This window comes from Amblyomma mixtum, chromosome 5 (genome assembly GCF_055824585.1).
Source record: "Amblyomma mixtum isolate Tamu chromosome 5, ASM5582458v1, whole genome shotgun sequence".
NCBI lineage: Eukaryota > Metazoa > Arthropoda > Arachnida > Ixodida > Ixodidae > Amblyomma > Amblyomma mixtum.
Window position 1 is genome coordinate 106,398,181 of NC_143016.1, and position 15,811 is coordinate 106,413,991.

Here is a 15,811-nt window from a genome sequence, read left to right on the forward strand (position 1 = left end):
CTGTCATGCCCGACAAACCCGTGGCCCAAATCGCTCTTCAATCACAGTATGACTGGAGCGGTTTTGACCATTTGAAATCACGCATGTGCAAGGCTAGACGCGCCGGCGCCTGTGAGAATCAACCAGCTATTTCGTTGAGCAGACGACGCGGGGGATGCGCCTGGCTGCTGGAACAGCAGAATTCTTTTCCACTTAGTTTTCAGGCGCGCCGCTTGTCGGCCCCACCATGCTTCCGAAAACGGTGCGGCCACACGCTCGCGGGTTGCAAGTCATATTGAGCGCGATAGTACCTCCGAGGTCATGCCTTTTTCGTAGTTTCGAGGAAGAGCAGAATACGAACATGACCAAAATGTCTCGGGCTCATTGTTACTTTCACTGTATGCAGAGAGAGCTTCATCAAAACGCCTTACGCTAAGCATCAGTCTTCGTTAGCGAGTAAAAAAAGGGGTAAGGTTTTAACGCAGCTAAACCGACTAGACGTGCGAAAGCATGTGTTTAGCCTGGTTGGCTCATAGTTTTGCCTTGCTGGGCCAATATCAGTTCGACAGTAGTATGAGCTGATGAAGACGAGTGTGTATATTAGATAGATGGTAAAATTAGTTGATGAAGACGGAAGATGTGCAGTGCTCAGCGTGAGGGCGTGTTGCACTTTGTGCTCTCGTGCAGTGGGCCTAGGCCGAACAGTGGAGAGGGACTGCGCGCGGGACAGACTAATCACCTACAATGAAATCACACTACACTATAGAGAGGAAAGGCTCACATATCCACCACCACACCACACCCTCACGAAGGAACAACAGACTATATGGAGGCAACTCCAGTCCAGAACGTTTCCTTCACCGGCCTATCTGGCACTAATACACCCGGATCAATACAAGCCCGAATGCTCTCTTTGTGGGGCACCGAGAGCAAACTTTGAACACATACTCTTCATATGCCGAGAACTCCAACCACCATCTCGCTGGAACCTCACAGACCTAGAAGGTTGGGAGATCGCGGTCTCTGCTCCGAGCCGGCCTCACAAAAGAGGCTGGTGGAATGGGCGGAGAAGGTCGCCAGAAGTCATGGACTGATGGCCGCCAACCGGAATTAAGAACCAAGCCAACCAAACCTCCCCTACTTCCTCCCCTTACTTGGTTCATCAATAAAGTTCTTACCTACCTACCTACCTACCTACGAAGCTAATCTGTTCGCGCCGCCGCGGGTTTGAATCCGAGTCACGGCAGTATTTATTTATTTATTGTTTGTATAAGGTCACCTCAAGGTCAACCTTCACACAAACTCGGTGCGCCGGTTTCACCTCGTGAAGTAGTGGTTTCGCAGTAAAACGCGTCAAGCCGTATACGCTTCACGACAAACAGCTTTTATCGTGTGCATTCGCTGTCGGGCAACACTATGCATGCGCCCCAAACTAGACTAGACTTACCACGACGATGCGTGCCGCCTGTAATTACCCTGGCGATGAGGCTCTGACGCTGCCTAACTCTTTGCAGGATTCAATTGCATTTGAAGCGTTAAACCCATTCAAAACTGACGATTCAGCTGGAAGTTTTCAGCAAGCGCGAACGTTGAACTGTGCATAGAATAGTCCTGTCACTACTCAGTTTCTGAAAAAGAGTTTCAGGTTTAATCCATCCTTTACCTCCTGACTCACTGCGCGGCAAAGATGTCCAAAGAGAGGGTTACTGCTTGCCTTTCCTTTCCTTTCCTGTCATGACATGGCCATTCGCATTTTGTTATAAATACCGACGACGGAAATCGCGCATTCGTGCGTGCGTGTGGGAAGTAAATAACACGAGCCAGTCGACTGGCCCCAACCGGCTCACTGTCACTACCTCGAGAGAGAATAGGGAAGAACTGAAGAATCGAGAGGTAAGAAATATCTGGTCAACGTCAAATGAAAGTGATCACCTCTGTGCAGGCCGACAAAGCCTGTAAATTTTCTCGCGTAACGGTCCCTCCTTCGAAAAAAGTAGCGGTGAAGGATGAAAGGACAGGAGAGCCAGCTATTCCCTCTAATTTTGTTCGGCCTTCTTGCAAGTATGAACGATATGGTGGAGCTCTTTATCCAAGTGTGTTTATTGGCCCTAAAGTGTTTACCTACATATCAGTTCTGACAGTACGGTGCTGCAACCGAGCTGACACAGGCAGATAGCACCTACTTTACTTGACCTGGGCCGCACCAAAGTGCAGTGACATCAGCGGTGCCGAACAGAGGCGATGATGCATTGCAGTCGTATACAATATACCTGTCCTCGGCGATCCTGGCCAGCAGCGGCTCGAGCCATCCCCTGGTGCACTCGCAGTGGGCGTCCAGGAAGGTGAGCACCTGTCCCTTGGCATGGGCGGCACCCAGCAGCCGAGCCCTGATAAGCCCCGTCCGGTTCACGGAACGCAGGACACGCGTGGGAACCGGCAGCCGAGACACGTACCGCTCCAGGGGCTCCTTCAGGAACGCTGCGAGCCACGGCAGGGCTCGTCATCAGCGGCTTACAGCCAGGATGTTAACCCGTTGGACAAGGTACCACATGCAAATTTTCCTTGATTGAATTTCAATATTCAAACCTTCCGCGTGCTCGTTCACATATAAAGCGTATCTATTCGGCCGGTTGGATCATTGATCGATCCTACCAAGTATGCGGGAGCAATCCAAGGACTCTGCCGCAGTTCATGGGGTCTCTATTAAACACTGCTTGTCCCCGCCGCGGTGGCTCAGTGGTTACGGCGCTCGGCTGCTGACCCTAAAGACGCGGGTTCAATCCCGGCCGCGGCGGCCGAATTTCGATGCAGGAGAAATTCTAGGGGCCCGTGTACTGTGCGATGTCAGTGGACGTTAAAGAACCCCAGGTGGACGAAATTTCCGGAGCCCTTCACTACGGCGTCTCATAGCCTGAGTTGCCTTGGGACGTTAAACCCCAATAGACCAATAGACCTAAACACTGCTTGTAATCTGTGTCGAGTTGTACACACACCTTTTTCTGAGCGTTATCCACCCTTTTTCTTATCACTCCCTTCCGACTTTGTTGCCTTTGTTTATTTCTGTCCCTTTTTCCTTACCCCGTGTAAGGTAGAAAACCGAACCCGAGTCTGGTCAGTCTCCCAGCCTCCCCTTTCTCCGCCCTTTCTCTATTCTTCTCCATAGCGGACAGGAGCGGAGCAGGTTCGTTACTGTAGATCTACACTCACTCCTCTCGCTGGCGTCGTCGACGAGCAGCACCTCGCGCAGCAGCCTCCTCGGCGAGCGGTCGATGGCCGAATGCACCGTCCTGAGCAGCGTCGACCAGGCCTCGTTGTGGAACACGATGATGATGGACGTGTCCGGCAGCTCGCTCACGTTGTACGACAGTTTCTTGCAGCTGCACAGTCCGCGGGAGGCGTCGAGCTTCAGAAAGGCTCCAGCAAGGCTCCGAGTGATGGATTGACTCGGAAGAGAACTCCTGTGTTTGTTTGCTGGCGGAGACTTAACGGTACTCGTACCGGCACTCGTAATGGGGTGAAATGGCCGGAAGCTAAGCTAGAGTTTGAGCCTAAATGCACGATTAAGTGAGCCTTGAAGGACCTTGCCGCTTCTCTGTCTATACACGATAGAATGGGATTATGACTCTACATTGCAGTCAGTGGGCTGACTGAAATATAAAGCTAATAGATCACCAACAGCACATGCCAACATCATTGGCAATGCACACTCTAATTATTTCCTCGTGTAAAGCATTATGGAAGTCATTTTTTTTATGCAGAAAAGTGAGGTATCAACAGCAGTCTACTGCTTGCTTCAGAGGTGGCTTGTGGACAAATATAACAAACCCATACACACTATAGAAGCTTGTACATGCGGCTTTCATTCGAACCGCATGCATACGGATATAACGGTAATGGCACAGAGTCGAAAACGAATGATAAACGCTGACACTCCTTTTGTAAAGAAAGGTAACAGTATTTTAATTACTGACGATTCATCATTATCAGCCTGACTATGCCCACTTCAGGGCAAAGCTTTCCCACTTATCTCCAATTAACCCTGTCCTTTGCCACCTGCGGCCATCGTGTCCCCGCAAACTTCTTAACCTCATCCGCCCACCTAACTTTCTGCCGCCCCCTGCTACGCTTGCATTCTTTTGGAATCCACTCCGTTACCCTTAAGGACCAGCGGTTATCTTGCATCAGCATTACATACTGTGACCAAGCCCATTTCTTCGTCTTGGTTTCGACTAGGATGTCATTAACCCGCGTTTGTTCCTTCCTCCACTCTGCCCGCTTCCGGTCTCTTAACGTTACACACCTATCAATTTTCTTTCCATAGTTCGCTGCGCTGTCCTTAACTTAAGCTGACCCATTTTCGTTAGCCTCCAAGTTTGTGTCCCATAGGATAGTACCGGTAAGATACAGCTGTTGTGTATTTGGCTATCTGAAGGCATATACGAGACGGACACTGAAAAAAAAATGTCTAAAATGCACTTGGAAAAGTGAAATCAACTGTGATTCGAACGTGTGTCTTTGAGCACTCGAGTTTACTCAGTGTCCAAATCTGCCTAATTACTTAACATTCATTTTCTTTCAGGCAGCTCAAAGTGTTCGATATCGCATGTCGCACATGAGTTTCTCATGATCGGATATCTCTCTGTCTTGGGCGTTAACGTTTATCGAGCGTGGTGCATATACGGTGTGTCGATAGTCGTGTACCTCTCTTTCCTGGCATCCGGCAGAGACCTGTTGAGGGGAATCCTGTCGCTGACTAGAAGGTTGAACTTGTTCACGTGGAAGAGCATCTTGCTGCGCGCCTGCTCGTGGGGCAGCACCATCACGGCCTGTCCCTCGGCGCCGGCGTTCTTCTCGGGGGCGAAGTCGTTGGCGTTGAGTATGTCTGCGCAGGGAAAAAAGACCCCGCGCGGTTGTCAAGGGCTACTTCCTTCCTAGCAATTCGTCGGTACTGAAAGCAGAAGCTATACAGCTGCTGCAGGAAATCGCTGAATGAATTCTGAAAGCTGTTCGCGACTCGGAATGGTGCATGATTGGCCGGACGCGAGTTTGATATCATGAGGCGGGCTACCACGATTGCCCAAGTTCGGCTATGAGTGATGAAGAGACAGGGGCAGATTTCAAGGAGGAGGGGGGGGGGGGGGGGGGGGATCATCCCAAGCGAGAAATATCAGTTAGGAAATCATGCTGAACTCAATTTTTTCGATTAAAAAAAGTTCAAGAAACACATGGAACAAATGGGACCGCCTTCCCCTAACCACCCTCTCCAAGAGCGACCTATAAATCCGCCTTTGTGATCAGCATGTGATACGGAGCAGAAGCTCTGACGTCGTCGTTACCTCACAGGCCCCGTGGGAGACATCATTTTATGAGATGCGTAAATACATATGTAGCGCAAACATTAATGTTACAACAAAACAATACTGCGCTGTAAGTGGCTTTTCATCGCGGCCTGAATTAGAAAACGGTGGTCGAAGCTCTTCGCGCTCACTTTTTTGTGTGATATAAACCTAATTTAAAGTGTCTTAACAATGGTTCGCATGCCTTGCTCGTCGGGCTTTAGTCGGGTGCTTTGCACGTTACTACGCCGCATACTGATGTGCGATCTTTATGAGCAGCTGGTTCATGAAATTGCGCATTTCCTCTGTTCAGCTGTTATATCACGATTGAAAATGGTGAGCAGGAATGTCGATATCGCTGTCGCTAGAGCTACGCGAGGAACAGGGAGCATGTGGCTCACCCTGCTGTCGCCACCAGTAATCTGACCTTGAAAACTTTTTAGAAAGTCGTTTATAAACTCGCAAATAGGAACGAAAGTACGCAGTCGGCCGGTTTAGCGAATGGTGCATACGAGCGGTGAATTCAGCTGAAAACAAGTTCTTGTTAGTTCCTGCATATATAGAAGCCAACTGTGTTGCTACAAATCGCACCTATAGTTGAATAAATAAACCAGTCAAAAGACGAAGGACAGAGAAAAGACCAGGCACACGCAGCGACGTGAGCGCGGCGGTTAGTCGCTGCGTATGTCTGGTCTTTTCTCAGTCCTTCGACCTTTGACTGGTTTATTTTTTCAACACTATGTACCTACTGACCCAGATTGTAACTCTCCTGCATATACCTAGAGCCCCGCGTGACATCATCGCGTAGCCGCTAAGTTTGAGCAGGACTGCACACGCTGTTGAGTTCGGGGAAAGTGTGGTATGCATGTCGTGTGCGTACCATCCGTAAGGTTTGGCGTGGCCTCCCAGGGCAGTCCCTTGCCCATGTAGTGTCCCACGATTACGTGGATGCCCCGCCTGTTGATGTACTCCTTCTGGCGTGCGTCCCTGCGGATCCACTGGCGCACGTCCGGGTCCTGCTCTTCCTCGCCGCCGCTCCACAGGGCGCCGTGGCGGGACGCGACCAGAAGCAGCGCCACCGACGTGAGCGCGGCGGCCAGCAGCGCGGGACAGCGCCGCAACCGGCGGCCGCAGGGAGGCCGCATCGACGGGGGTCTCGTCAGCGCCCGCCCACGGACTCCCCCCGTTCAGGAAGCAGCTCTCGACGGTGCCTGCTCGTCGCCGTCATCTTCCGTCTCTCGTCCTTCCCTGGAATGCGGGGAACGGATTCGAATCATGGGCACGCTTTCCATTCCGGAGAAAGCAATGGCATGGTTTATATGTTTGTTTATTTTTAAAGGGCTCGACCGTTGGAGGGCCATTACATGAGGAATGAGTATAAAAAAGATCCAATTCAAACAACAAAATAATAAGGGATAAATATGAAGCTTAAACGGAAATAAATAACCTGTACTAGAAACAGCTAAAGAACATTTTCAGAGGGATAAAGCCGCCGCGGTGGCTCAGTGGTTATGGTGCTCGGCTGCCGGCCCGAAAGATGCGGGTTCGATCCGGGCCGTGGCAGCCGAATTTCGATGGAGGCGAAATTCTAGAGGCCCGTGTACTGCGCAATGTCAGTGCACGGTAAAGGACCCCAGGTGATCGAAATTTCCGGAGGCCTTCACTACGGCGTCAATCATGGCCTGAGTCGCTTTGGGACATTAAACCCCAATAAACCAAACCATTTTCAGAGGGAAGAAACCTTCAGAAGCGTTGCATTTTGGGCGAGTTGCTACAGCATACTTTTTTTTTTTTTTCAAATAATTCGCACACACAAGACATGATAATAGTTGCGCCCGCGTGTGTCCCTTAATTTTTCATGTCCTGTCTTGTGTGTGCGCAATTATTTCCAGAAAGAAACCTGACAGGCTGTTGGACGACTCTGTCCAGTCAACTTCGGCCCCTACTTGGGTACTTTAATTTAGAGTAAAGCATCAGGTCTGACGGCAGTTCGTGCAATTCGGTTCTTTCAGAACGCGGCTACCACGGTCACACAACCTATGAGCTCATATTCATCAGAAAGGCGCCTTGGCCAATGGGAGTGCAGGCAAGGTTGCGGGCCCAAACGGTTCTAAATGCACATACGTCTTTAGCGCCACAATAAGGGGATTTCCTTAGTGCTCATGGCTACGGCACTGCGGCACAGCTGCGGCTCCCGGCACTGCGTGCCGGGCATTTTCTTACCGATCCTTAGTTGCAGTAAGCACACGCGTTCTACTTCTAAAAGCGAGAAAATGCATCGCATGCATTTCTAGATGACTTGTAATGGCTGAGAAACAGGCTGACAGCTAAATAAAAACCAAAAAGAGAACCGTCTGCCTCCACACGCGCAGCTAGCCCCGGTTCCTTTGTAGATTGTCTCTTTTACCTTGGCGAAACTAAAGGGGACTTATGAGCGTTCCGGACAATTGCTCGAAGTTTCCTTGAGCCACTTCCCAGTAGTGCATTGCGAAATTATCGGCTTGCCATTGCATGGCTTCAAAGGCACCAGCTATAGCCTAAAACGTCTTGTCACATGGACAGTTCTTAGACTGTGGACAGTTAAGCCTTCTACCTACGTTTAGATTACACTTATACACGCTAAACGACGACGTTTGAGATAAACTGCATATCACGTAATCTTTCCTCGCCGTCCTTATTGTGACAAGGTGCCCTATAGTTTTCGGTTGTGTTTAGTATTGTCAGCTTCAAAAAAGTACTGAAGAGGGTCCTGTGTCACCTACCTTGCATGTAATGTCATTTTTGTTTTCATTGTTTTGGAACGGTCATGTTATGATAACATCGGAAGAGCTGAGTAAGTCCTTAAGTTCGGTCGCATGCGATCAACTCGAGAAATCACTCTCGAAGTTTACTTTTTCCCCCTTTCACTTTACCTCCTTCAATACCGCCCTTACCGGCTGCTCTTCGGCACAAAGGGAAACAACAAAGTTCGCGCTTCGTCGAAGTGTCCTTCGTCATTAACGCCGCTTCGCCGCACAATGGCGCCCCCATATCGGCTCATTAGCACGAGCGTGAAGCGTTTTCCCTTGTTTTAAAACAACAAAGAGTCAGCGGCTTCCACAGAGGAATCGCCGTTCAAAGACGGTACACTTAGCGGTGGCGACCCCCACTGGGTCTGCCTGCCTGGTCGCTTCCCACACAACGCACCGTCCATTTGGCCGCAGCTGGCGAAGGCAGTCCGTGAGGCCGGCGACGGGGCTTTCAGATGCACTGCGCTTCGGAAGGGTCACGCATGGCGGCGCGCAGATAAGCGACGCTGCCATTGTTGTGGGTTTCGCCACTTCGTCGCTTTTGTAATACGTGGATGAGGAGGGAGGGGAGGGGGGGGGGGGGGGGTGATGCGCAGTGCACGGAACACTGCTTCCTATATGCCTGGCGCACGCAGTTCACTGACCAGCCATCCGTGTTCGAGGGCACGTTTCAGCGCCGCGGCCTGCGTGTGCATGTGAACGCGTTGTAGCGCCCAGGGCGAGGAAGCCAATGCGCCGTGCTACGTTCGCCACGGCGCTTGAATTAAACCGTCAGACGTCGAGCTCGTGAAACAAAAAAAAAAACAGTTGGGGGGAGGAGTCATCAACGGCGCTTTGAAGCGGACACCCACTATTGCCATCAGGCGAGAGAAGCACGTTGTCTCTAATGACACACCTCTCCTGGACGACCATACAGCGTGGACTGCGTTAGGCGAACGCTTTGCTTTTGTGACGGCCTTGCCTTTACTGCCGAGGCCGCGGTGAACGCAAGTGGGTCGACGGATCTGAATTGAATACTTTATCTTTAATACCCAGAATGCGGGCACAAAAGGGAGCGTTAGTTATTCATTGTGCGACTAAGCTGACGTGCGAGGTCAGCACTGGTCAGTTCCCTTGCCTTTCTTTTCAGATTCATGGTCGTTTTACTACGTTTCGCTAACTTAACTATATTCCATGCCATGGGCTATTGTCCCTGCTGCCTGGGTGTACAATAAAGGTTCCCTTTGATGAGGGTCGACAGGAGGGTGTGTGTCCATGGAAACTGTAGCGAATGGTTTCTACTATCTTCAGCTCGCGTACGATGCTACTAGAATTGCGCACTGCTCGCACTTTGTTCTTTTCCAAGGGGGAAAGTTCGGTCGCAGTAGCATGATAATGCAGTGTTTGTCCTTGTTATACAGGATGGACACATCGTTAAGCTCACTGAAGTCCTCTTAGCATTCCACGGTTGTGACTGTTTTCTGGTCACGAACTGACACTGCTTATACGGAAGTAAAAATATATTTCATGTTGTGAGTGCGACGTTATTCGTAGTCCTCGCTAGGACACTCAGACAACTGTAGGCACACCAGCAAGGTTCGATTAGGACGAAAATTCTCTCTTGATTGTTTTCAGTTTATTGACCACACAATATTGCAAATTGGCAGTCTAATCCGTGCTACGCCTAGGTTACACCACTGCAGGAACGCTTAAGGGCTATTCGACGTTTCAGCGCATTTATGGGCATGTTATGCATGCGTCGAGATAACTAGACACATCAAAACCATCACACTCGAATAGAGAAACGCGAACACTCAAGCACGTGCGAGCGCGGAAAAGAGAAAGTGCGAGGGAGGCTACGAACTACTCGGGCGCACTAGAGAACGCATCACAATAAAACACATACCGCATGTTTCAAAAACATAAAAAGCTGCAATTTCAAGGAGTCTCTTTGCGGTCATCTCGTCAAGATAGCGTGCATTCGTAAGCGGATAAAATTGCTCTCGCACGGTGTCTTTCATATAAATCGTTTCTTTGCCCTTCGTGCTTCGGTCCTTACGAAATTAGCCGCCGCGGTGACTCAGTGGATATATGGTACTCGGCTGCTGATCCGAAAAATACGGGTTCGATCCCAGCCGTGCAGGTCGCATTTAGATGGGGCGAAATGCTAGAGGTCCGTGTACTGTGCGATGTCAGTGCACGCTAAACAACTCCAGGTGGTCAAAATTATCTGTAGCCCTCGACTATGGCGTCCCTCAAGCCTGAATCGCTTTGAGGCGTTAAACCCCTCAAGCCATACAACTAACCTCACGAAACTAGCGACAGTTTTCAGCAACCCTGTCCTTAATGTCGCACGTATTAATGCGAAAACATTGTATGTCACGTCGGCAAAGAAACCCGGCGTTGTCCAGACGAAATCGACCGAAAACTCCATTGACGTCATAAGCACGGCTGCCATAGCAACCATAAGAGAGTCGATAGGGGACCCAATGTATACACAGACACCCAATGACCTTTGGATCATTGGGTCTATAGGTTTATAAGGTGAAAGCCTTTACGTCAAAGGTTTTCAGGGTGAAGACCTTTAGAGTAAGCGCCTTTGACATAAAGGCCTTCACCCTAAATGCCTTTGACACAAAGGCCTTCACCATAAAGTCCTTCATTCTAAATGCTTTCGACCTAACGGCTTTTACCATAAAGGTATTTATCCTAAAGGCCTTTGACCCAAAGTCCTTTTAGACATTCGTACTATAACTATTAAGCAGTCTAAAGTAGTCTTTGGTAGCTTTTTTCGTATCTTTTCCTATTAACTCCCTTCTGTCTGCACGCGGCAGAGATAGTGGCCCAGATTGTGAGTCATTTTCGTGTGGTGGAAAAAGACTGACGGACGGACAAAAATCTGTAGACAAAGATGCGAAAATGTAGCCGCAGACTGCATTCCTGCATTAGTACGGATAACTGAGGAGGCCATGAGCTGCCTTCACGAGCTGTAGGGGTTGAATGTTCTACAAATGTAGTGCATTATTTTTTCAACATGAAATCATTGATGAATCATTATACATTGCTCACAAAACCACAACGCTGCAAAAACTGCAGGAAACGTGTCCAGTAAGCTGTCAGAGCTCTATAACAAAGTGCCCCTCGCTTGACTACAATAGCTGTGGGTTGTAGCAGCCTCAGCACCTGTAGCTGTAAATGGTGCTCTGTAGAAATGGTTGGAGAGGAGAGAACAAACAAACAAACAGACAAACAAACAAACAAACAAACAAACAAACAAAAACCACCTCAAAGGAAGCTAGCTGAAGCGTTTAAGATAAGGAATCCAGTTCTTAGAGAGGGGTGCATTTCATAGCGGTAACGCTCCGCAACTGCGCAGATCAAATCAACAAGCACATATTTGGAAGCTATTTTGGTCACATGGAAGCGAGGCCTCGAGGCAAGGTTTTCACTGCCGTCCAGGAAAAGAAAATTTACTACGCCGACTGCAGGAATCCATGTTCCATCTTTTCCGGCGCAGTTTCTTTTTCTTTACCTGGTCTCCGCGTCACTGCATTCCCCATTTTTTTTCGCGTATTTATTTGTTTCAGTGATTATTTTCCTGGCAAAAGCCGCTTCAGCACAAGCAGGGTTTCTCTGTGGCGACAGAGTTGAAGGGATGCTAGTGAGACGCTGTGTCCTGCCAACCTCTGCTAGCTATTTCATTCGTATACCGCCTTTTCTCGGGCGGTCTTGCATGACAAGTGAAGAAAAAAAGCGGTTTTTCTCCTTTAAAGGAGAAAACCAATAGCCAATGGCGACGGTCGATTCTCATGAGCCTGCTAGCGTGAGTAGTGTGACAATGCACGGAGAGGACTCTCGCTGACAGTTCAGGAGGGGACTATCCTTTTTCATCAGCCACTCCCTGCATTATCAGGCTCATGAGGACCGGCCGACGCCATTGGCTGGAAGTGGGTCCTTTGATGGGAAGAAGTCGCTTTTTCTTGAGTTTGTATCCGACTGTAGTAAATGAGTGCGCTTAAAGGAACACTGGGGAAAATTCCGTTCAATTATTGTGCCGAGTAAAAAGTGGTTCTCTGGCTCTTTCTGGCTGCGTTTACATTTGTCTGGCAGCAAAAGACGCACTTATCGCAGAGAAAATTTGATTGAAAAAATCATCCCGCCAATCGATTGAAATTCGTGACGTCCTTACCGAAAAGAACGGGTTGCTCTCGTTTTGAAGTGAATGGCGGTAAAGCATAGCCTCCGAGATCCTCGTAAAATCGTTGTCAACGCACGTAGTTTACTTGCGAACACGGCCGGTGATGGCGACACATGTATTTTGGTCTTTTATAGCTTATTAAAGTTGTGTTTTCGGAGAGAGTGATCTTTTTGGGATTAGAATGCGGCCACGTATCGATGCAGGCCAGCTTCATCTGTCATAAGTGTCTCTTAAAGTGACGACGACAGAGGATAGATGACAAATTACAAAACAGGGCCACAACTTCTAATTTTACTCAAGAAGCCTAATGCCACGCATGGAAAGCATGGCGAAACGGAAAGAGGTTTTATCACACACTCACGATTTGTCCCCTGTGCAGTACATAAGCTCGTCTGGCTTGAATTTCTTTCACTGAAGTTGCTTCCCTACCTCGTCGTTTGTGTATACTCTGCTGTCGTCGTCAATTGAGCGCAAATGTTTTTTTAGAGTCGTGGACCAACAAGCCTGCACAGAAGCGTCACTTCAGCATTGCAAGATTGATATGGATCGTAGCAAACCAATATTAGAGCAGGAAATAAAAATGAATGAATGAATGAATGAATGTATTCAATGTGAAGAGATTTGAAGGGCACCGGTGTGACCAAGGTCAGGGTCGGTACACCAGCTGGAAAGCAGGGCATGGACAGTCGTTTCAAGAGAACACATGAGCGAGCCTGTAGATGCTAACGCGCATCATGAAACACACGAGCAAGCTGGCGCCCATCCCCTGTCTTCTTATCAAAGCCGTCGTCCTGGTCCCTCCGACCGCAATGCGCCAAGCGATTTCTTTGCACTCCGACATGCACCGTGCCCTGCTCCTGCACCGTTAGGTTCGTCGAGCATGTGCCGACGCTGAACCAGTTGTTCACCCCAATCCGCAGACTAATATTTCTGGACGATTCTCTAGATGAACTAGTAGAACTTCTCGGCGGGTTAGTTTGTACGTCCAGATGAACGATATTTGTGAGGAACAATCGAGACTTTCCGCCGAACTGGTTGGCATCATTGACCAATTATTTATTCTTGCTCTCCCACACATTTAGAAATTATGGAGACGCTCTTCCAGGCCACACACAAATAAGGCAGCGATATTCACTTTATCACATGTCGCTTGTCTACACTATACCGGTCGTATGCCTTTGTGCTGATAGACACGTACACATATAGTCCGCCGCCCACTATCCTACACTTACGGAGATAAAAAAACTTCTTGCTCTGTGGCTCACCTACACAGCTTCTTTGTAGCTGTAATAAAAATCCCCGAGGGGAAAAACAAGAGGGGCGCGTCGATGTACGAGCATGCAGTGCGACGGTCCCGGAATCGAGAGTCAAATGGTTTGATTTCTGTCTCGACCAACGATAAGTTTTTCTTGCTTTATTGCTGAAACTTGGCACACTGAGAAAAACAAAGTATTTCAAGTTTGGAATAAAAAAGTCCCATGTAGAAGTGAGTATAGTTGAGAATTAAATTTTGGCTGATGTTGTACGACTGCCAGATACAATGAATTCATTGCTTTAAATGCCTCTACCGCGACCCACAACAGGCTCGTCGTACCCTTCATAGCCTCTTCCTATTATCGACTATTCAGGCGAGTAAATTTTGAAGCAGCATTTTTGCTTTAATGCTTCAGTACGTCACGATGCATCGGACCAAACGCACCTAGACTTTATAGCCACTCATGAAAAAATGGCAACTTGGGCTTCAGCTATAGCATGAAGAGCCGTATTTTGCACGGTTCCCGAATTGCTCTTTATGTTTACTGATGTGTCGGTACAGCTGCCTCTCAACCGCAGCCGCACGACTGTTTCTGGGCCAAGGGTACCCTGAGCAGTATCGACATAAGCAAAATGACAGTGTGCTAAAAAGTGAGTGACACAATGAACGTATACTATAGTGCATGCAGTGTCTTAGGATATGACAGTTATTCGACTCTAGGCATGTATAATGGCGGTAACTCTATTATTAGATAGGAGGAGGATGCACATCACGCACAAAGGCCAGACACCGTTCAGCATTACTGAATGACTCTTGCAAGGTACCGAGCAACCGAAACTGCCTAAAGCAAGAGGCCGTATTTTATAGTGCTTTCACTTCCCTTTCTTTAGGCTCTCTATCATTGGTGGCCGCATTCGGCTGGCGTAGAACGTGGCGGAACGACACTAACCACAGATGAGTAAAATTGTAAAAAAAAGAAACGTTACAACATAAGATTTGGTTTTATGGGGTTTAACGTCCCAAAGCGACTAAGGCTATGAGAGACGCCGTAGTGGAGGGCTCCGGAAATTTCGACCCCCTGGGGTTCTTTAACGTGCACTGACATCGCACAGTACACGGAATTACAACATAAGGGTGGCAGGTACGGGAAACAAATAACCGATGGTAATACAGACGATCCAAAGCCACAACTCAGCAGGCTGTTCAAATAAAAAATAAAGAAAGAAAACAACGTACGCTTGTTTCCAAGCGAATTCTTTCGATGGCGGGCGCGGTGCATTCCGCACCGAAGTAGTATGACCCATACATACACCACTGCATACATTCAGCTTTAAAAGAACCGCAGCGAACGCGGCCCGAGATCAAACTATAGAAAAACCTTCGTATCGCCTGCCTAATGCACGAAACGGACCGTTTTCCTATAGGGCGTCACGTATATCCCCGAAGTTCCTACTTCGTGATGCATGCATAAGTCAAGGACCGACCAGACCTGATCCAAAAACCGCGACGAGATATTCATCGTGGCACCCCTACATGTGACGTCGCCAGCGCTCGTCCAATACTCAGCGCAGGGCGCAAACATGTAAAAACTTACTCGTACATCTACAGTTTCACGCCAACATTACAGACAGAATGTGAAAGAGTGGAAGGCGAATTCCTTGCTGAAGCGGGAACGTTATTCGACGATGCCTTTCTAGGCACCGACGGGAGCCTACGGCGACAAGTGAGGGCCGTACACAGAATGGCAACCTTGCCGAGTACGTGATCACCGAGGTAAAGCCTTTCGCACGGCAACAGCGTTGCAGGGAAGCACGGGTGGAAGTGGACGCTGTAACTGCGGCTGTCGCAGGCACTCACGTTTCGTGGCATGGCGGCGTCCTCCTGGAATCACCTGTTGCAGCAGCCACCACCACCGCTAGCAGCACGCACGGCACGGTCTCGGTTACCGGAAGCCCGCTCGCCACACACCCATCGTACCCACGCGGAGTTGCCCAACTGGGAGGCGCGGCGGCCAGAACTCGTCCGACCAGGTCCCTTCCTTTTTGCATTGTGCGTTGGTTCGTGTCGCGCGCGTTGGGGGGAGAGGGCAGGGATGCGCCGCTCTCCACTCCTCTTCGAAGCTGAGTATCTCGGCCGGCCATACCGTTAGGAGGACCAGCGCTGGAGAGATATGTGTGTGGCATTCCAAATAAATCAATACGCCTGCATGCAACATTTTCGCTAGGAAGACAGTGTAAAAAAGACAGCTGGAGAAAAAGCTGCGTGAGAGCAACTT

At 49.2% G+C, this 15,811-nt stretch overlaps 1 pseudogene across 1 annotated transcript in view; it reads right to left on the bottom strand.

Moving 5' to 3' along the window:
• LOC149343276 (polypeptide N-acetylgalactosaminyltransferase 1-like) overlaps positions 1-15,549 on the bottom strand; it is a 40,058-nt pseudogene extending 24,509 nt beyond the window's left edge. Inside the window, exons 1-5 of the transcript XR_016282702.1 lie at positions 15,394-15,549; positions 6,196-6,563; positions 4,681-4,861; positions 3,187-3,356; positions 2,250-2,457 (exon numbers count right to left, since the gene is read on the bottom strand). The product of XR_016282702.1 is annotated as a polypeptide N-acetylgalactosaminyltransferase 1-like (transcript). The remainder of the gene's footprint in view (positions 1-2,249; positions 2,458-3,186; positions 3,357-4,680; positions 4,862-6,195; positions 6,564-15,393) is intronic.
• Between the last annotated feature and the right edge of the window lie 262 nt (positions 15,550-15,811).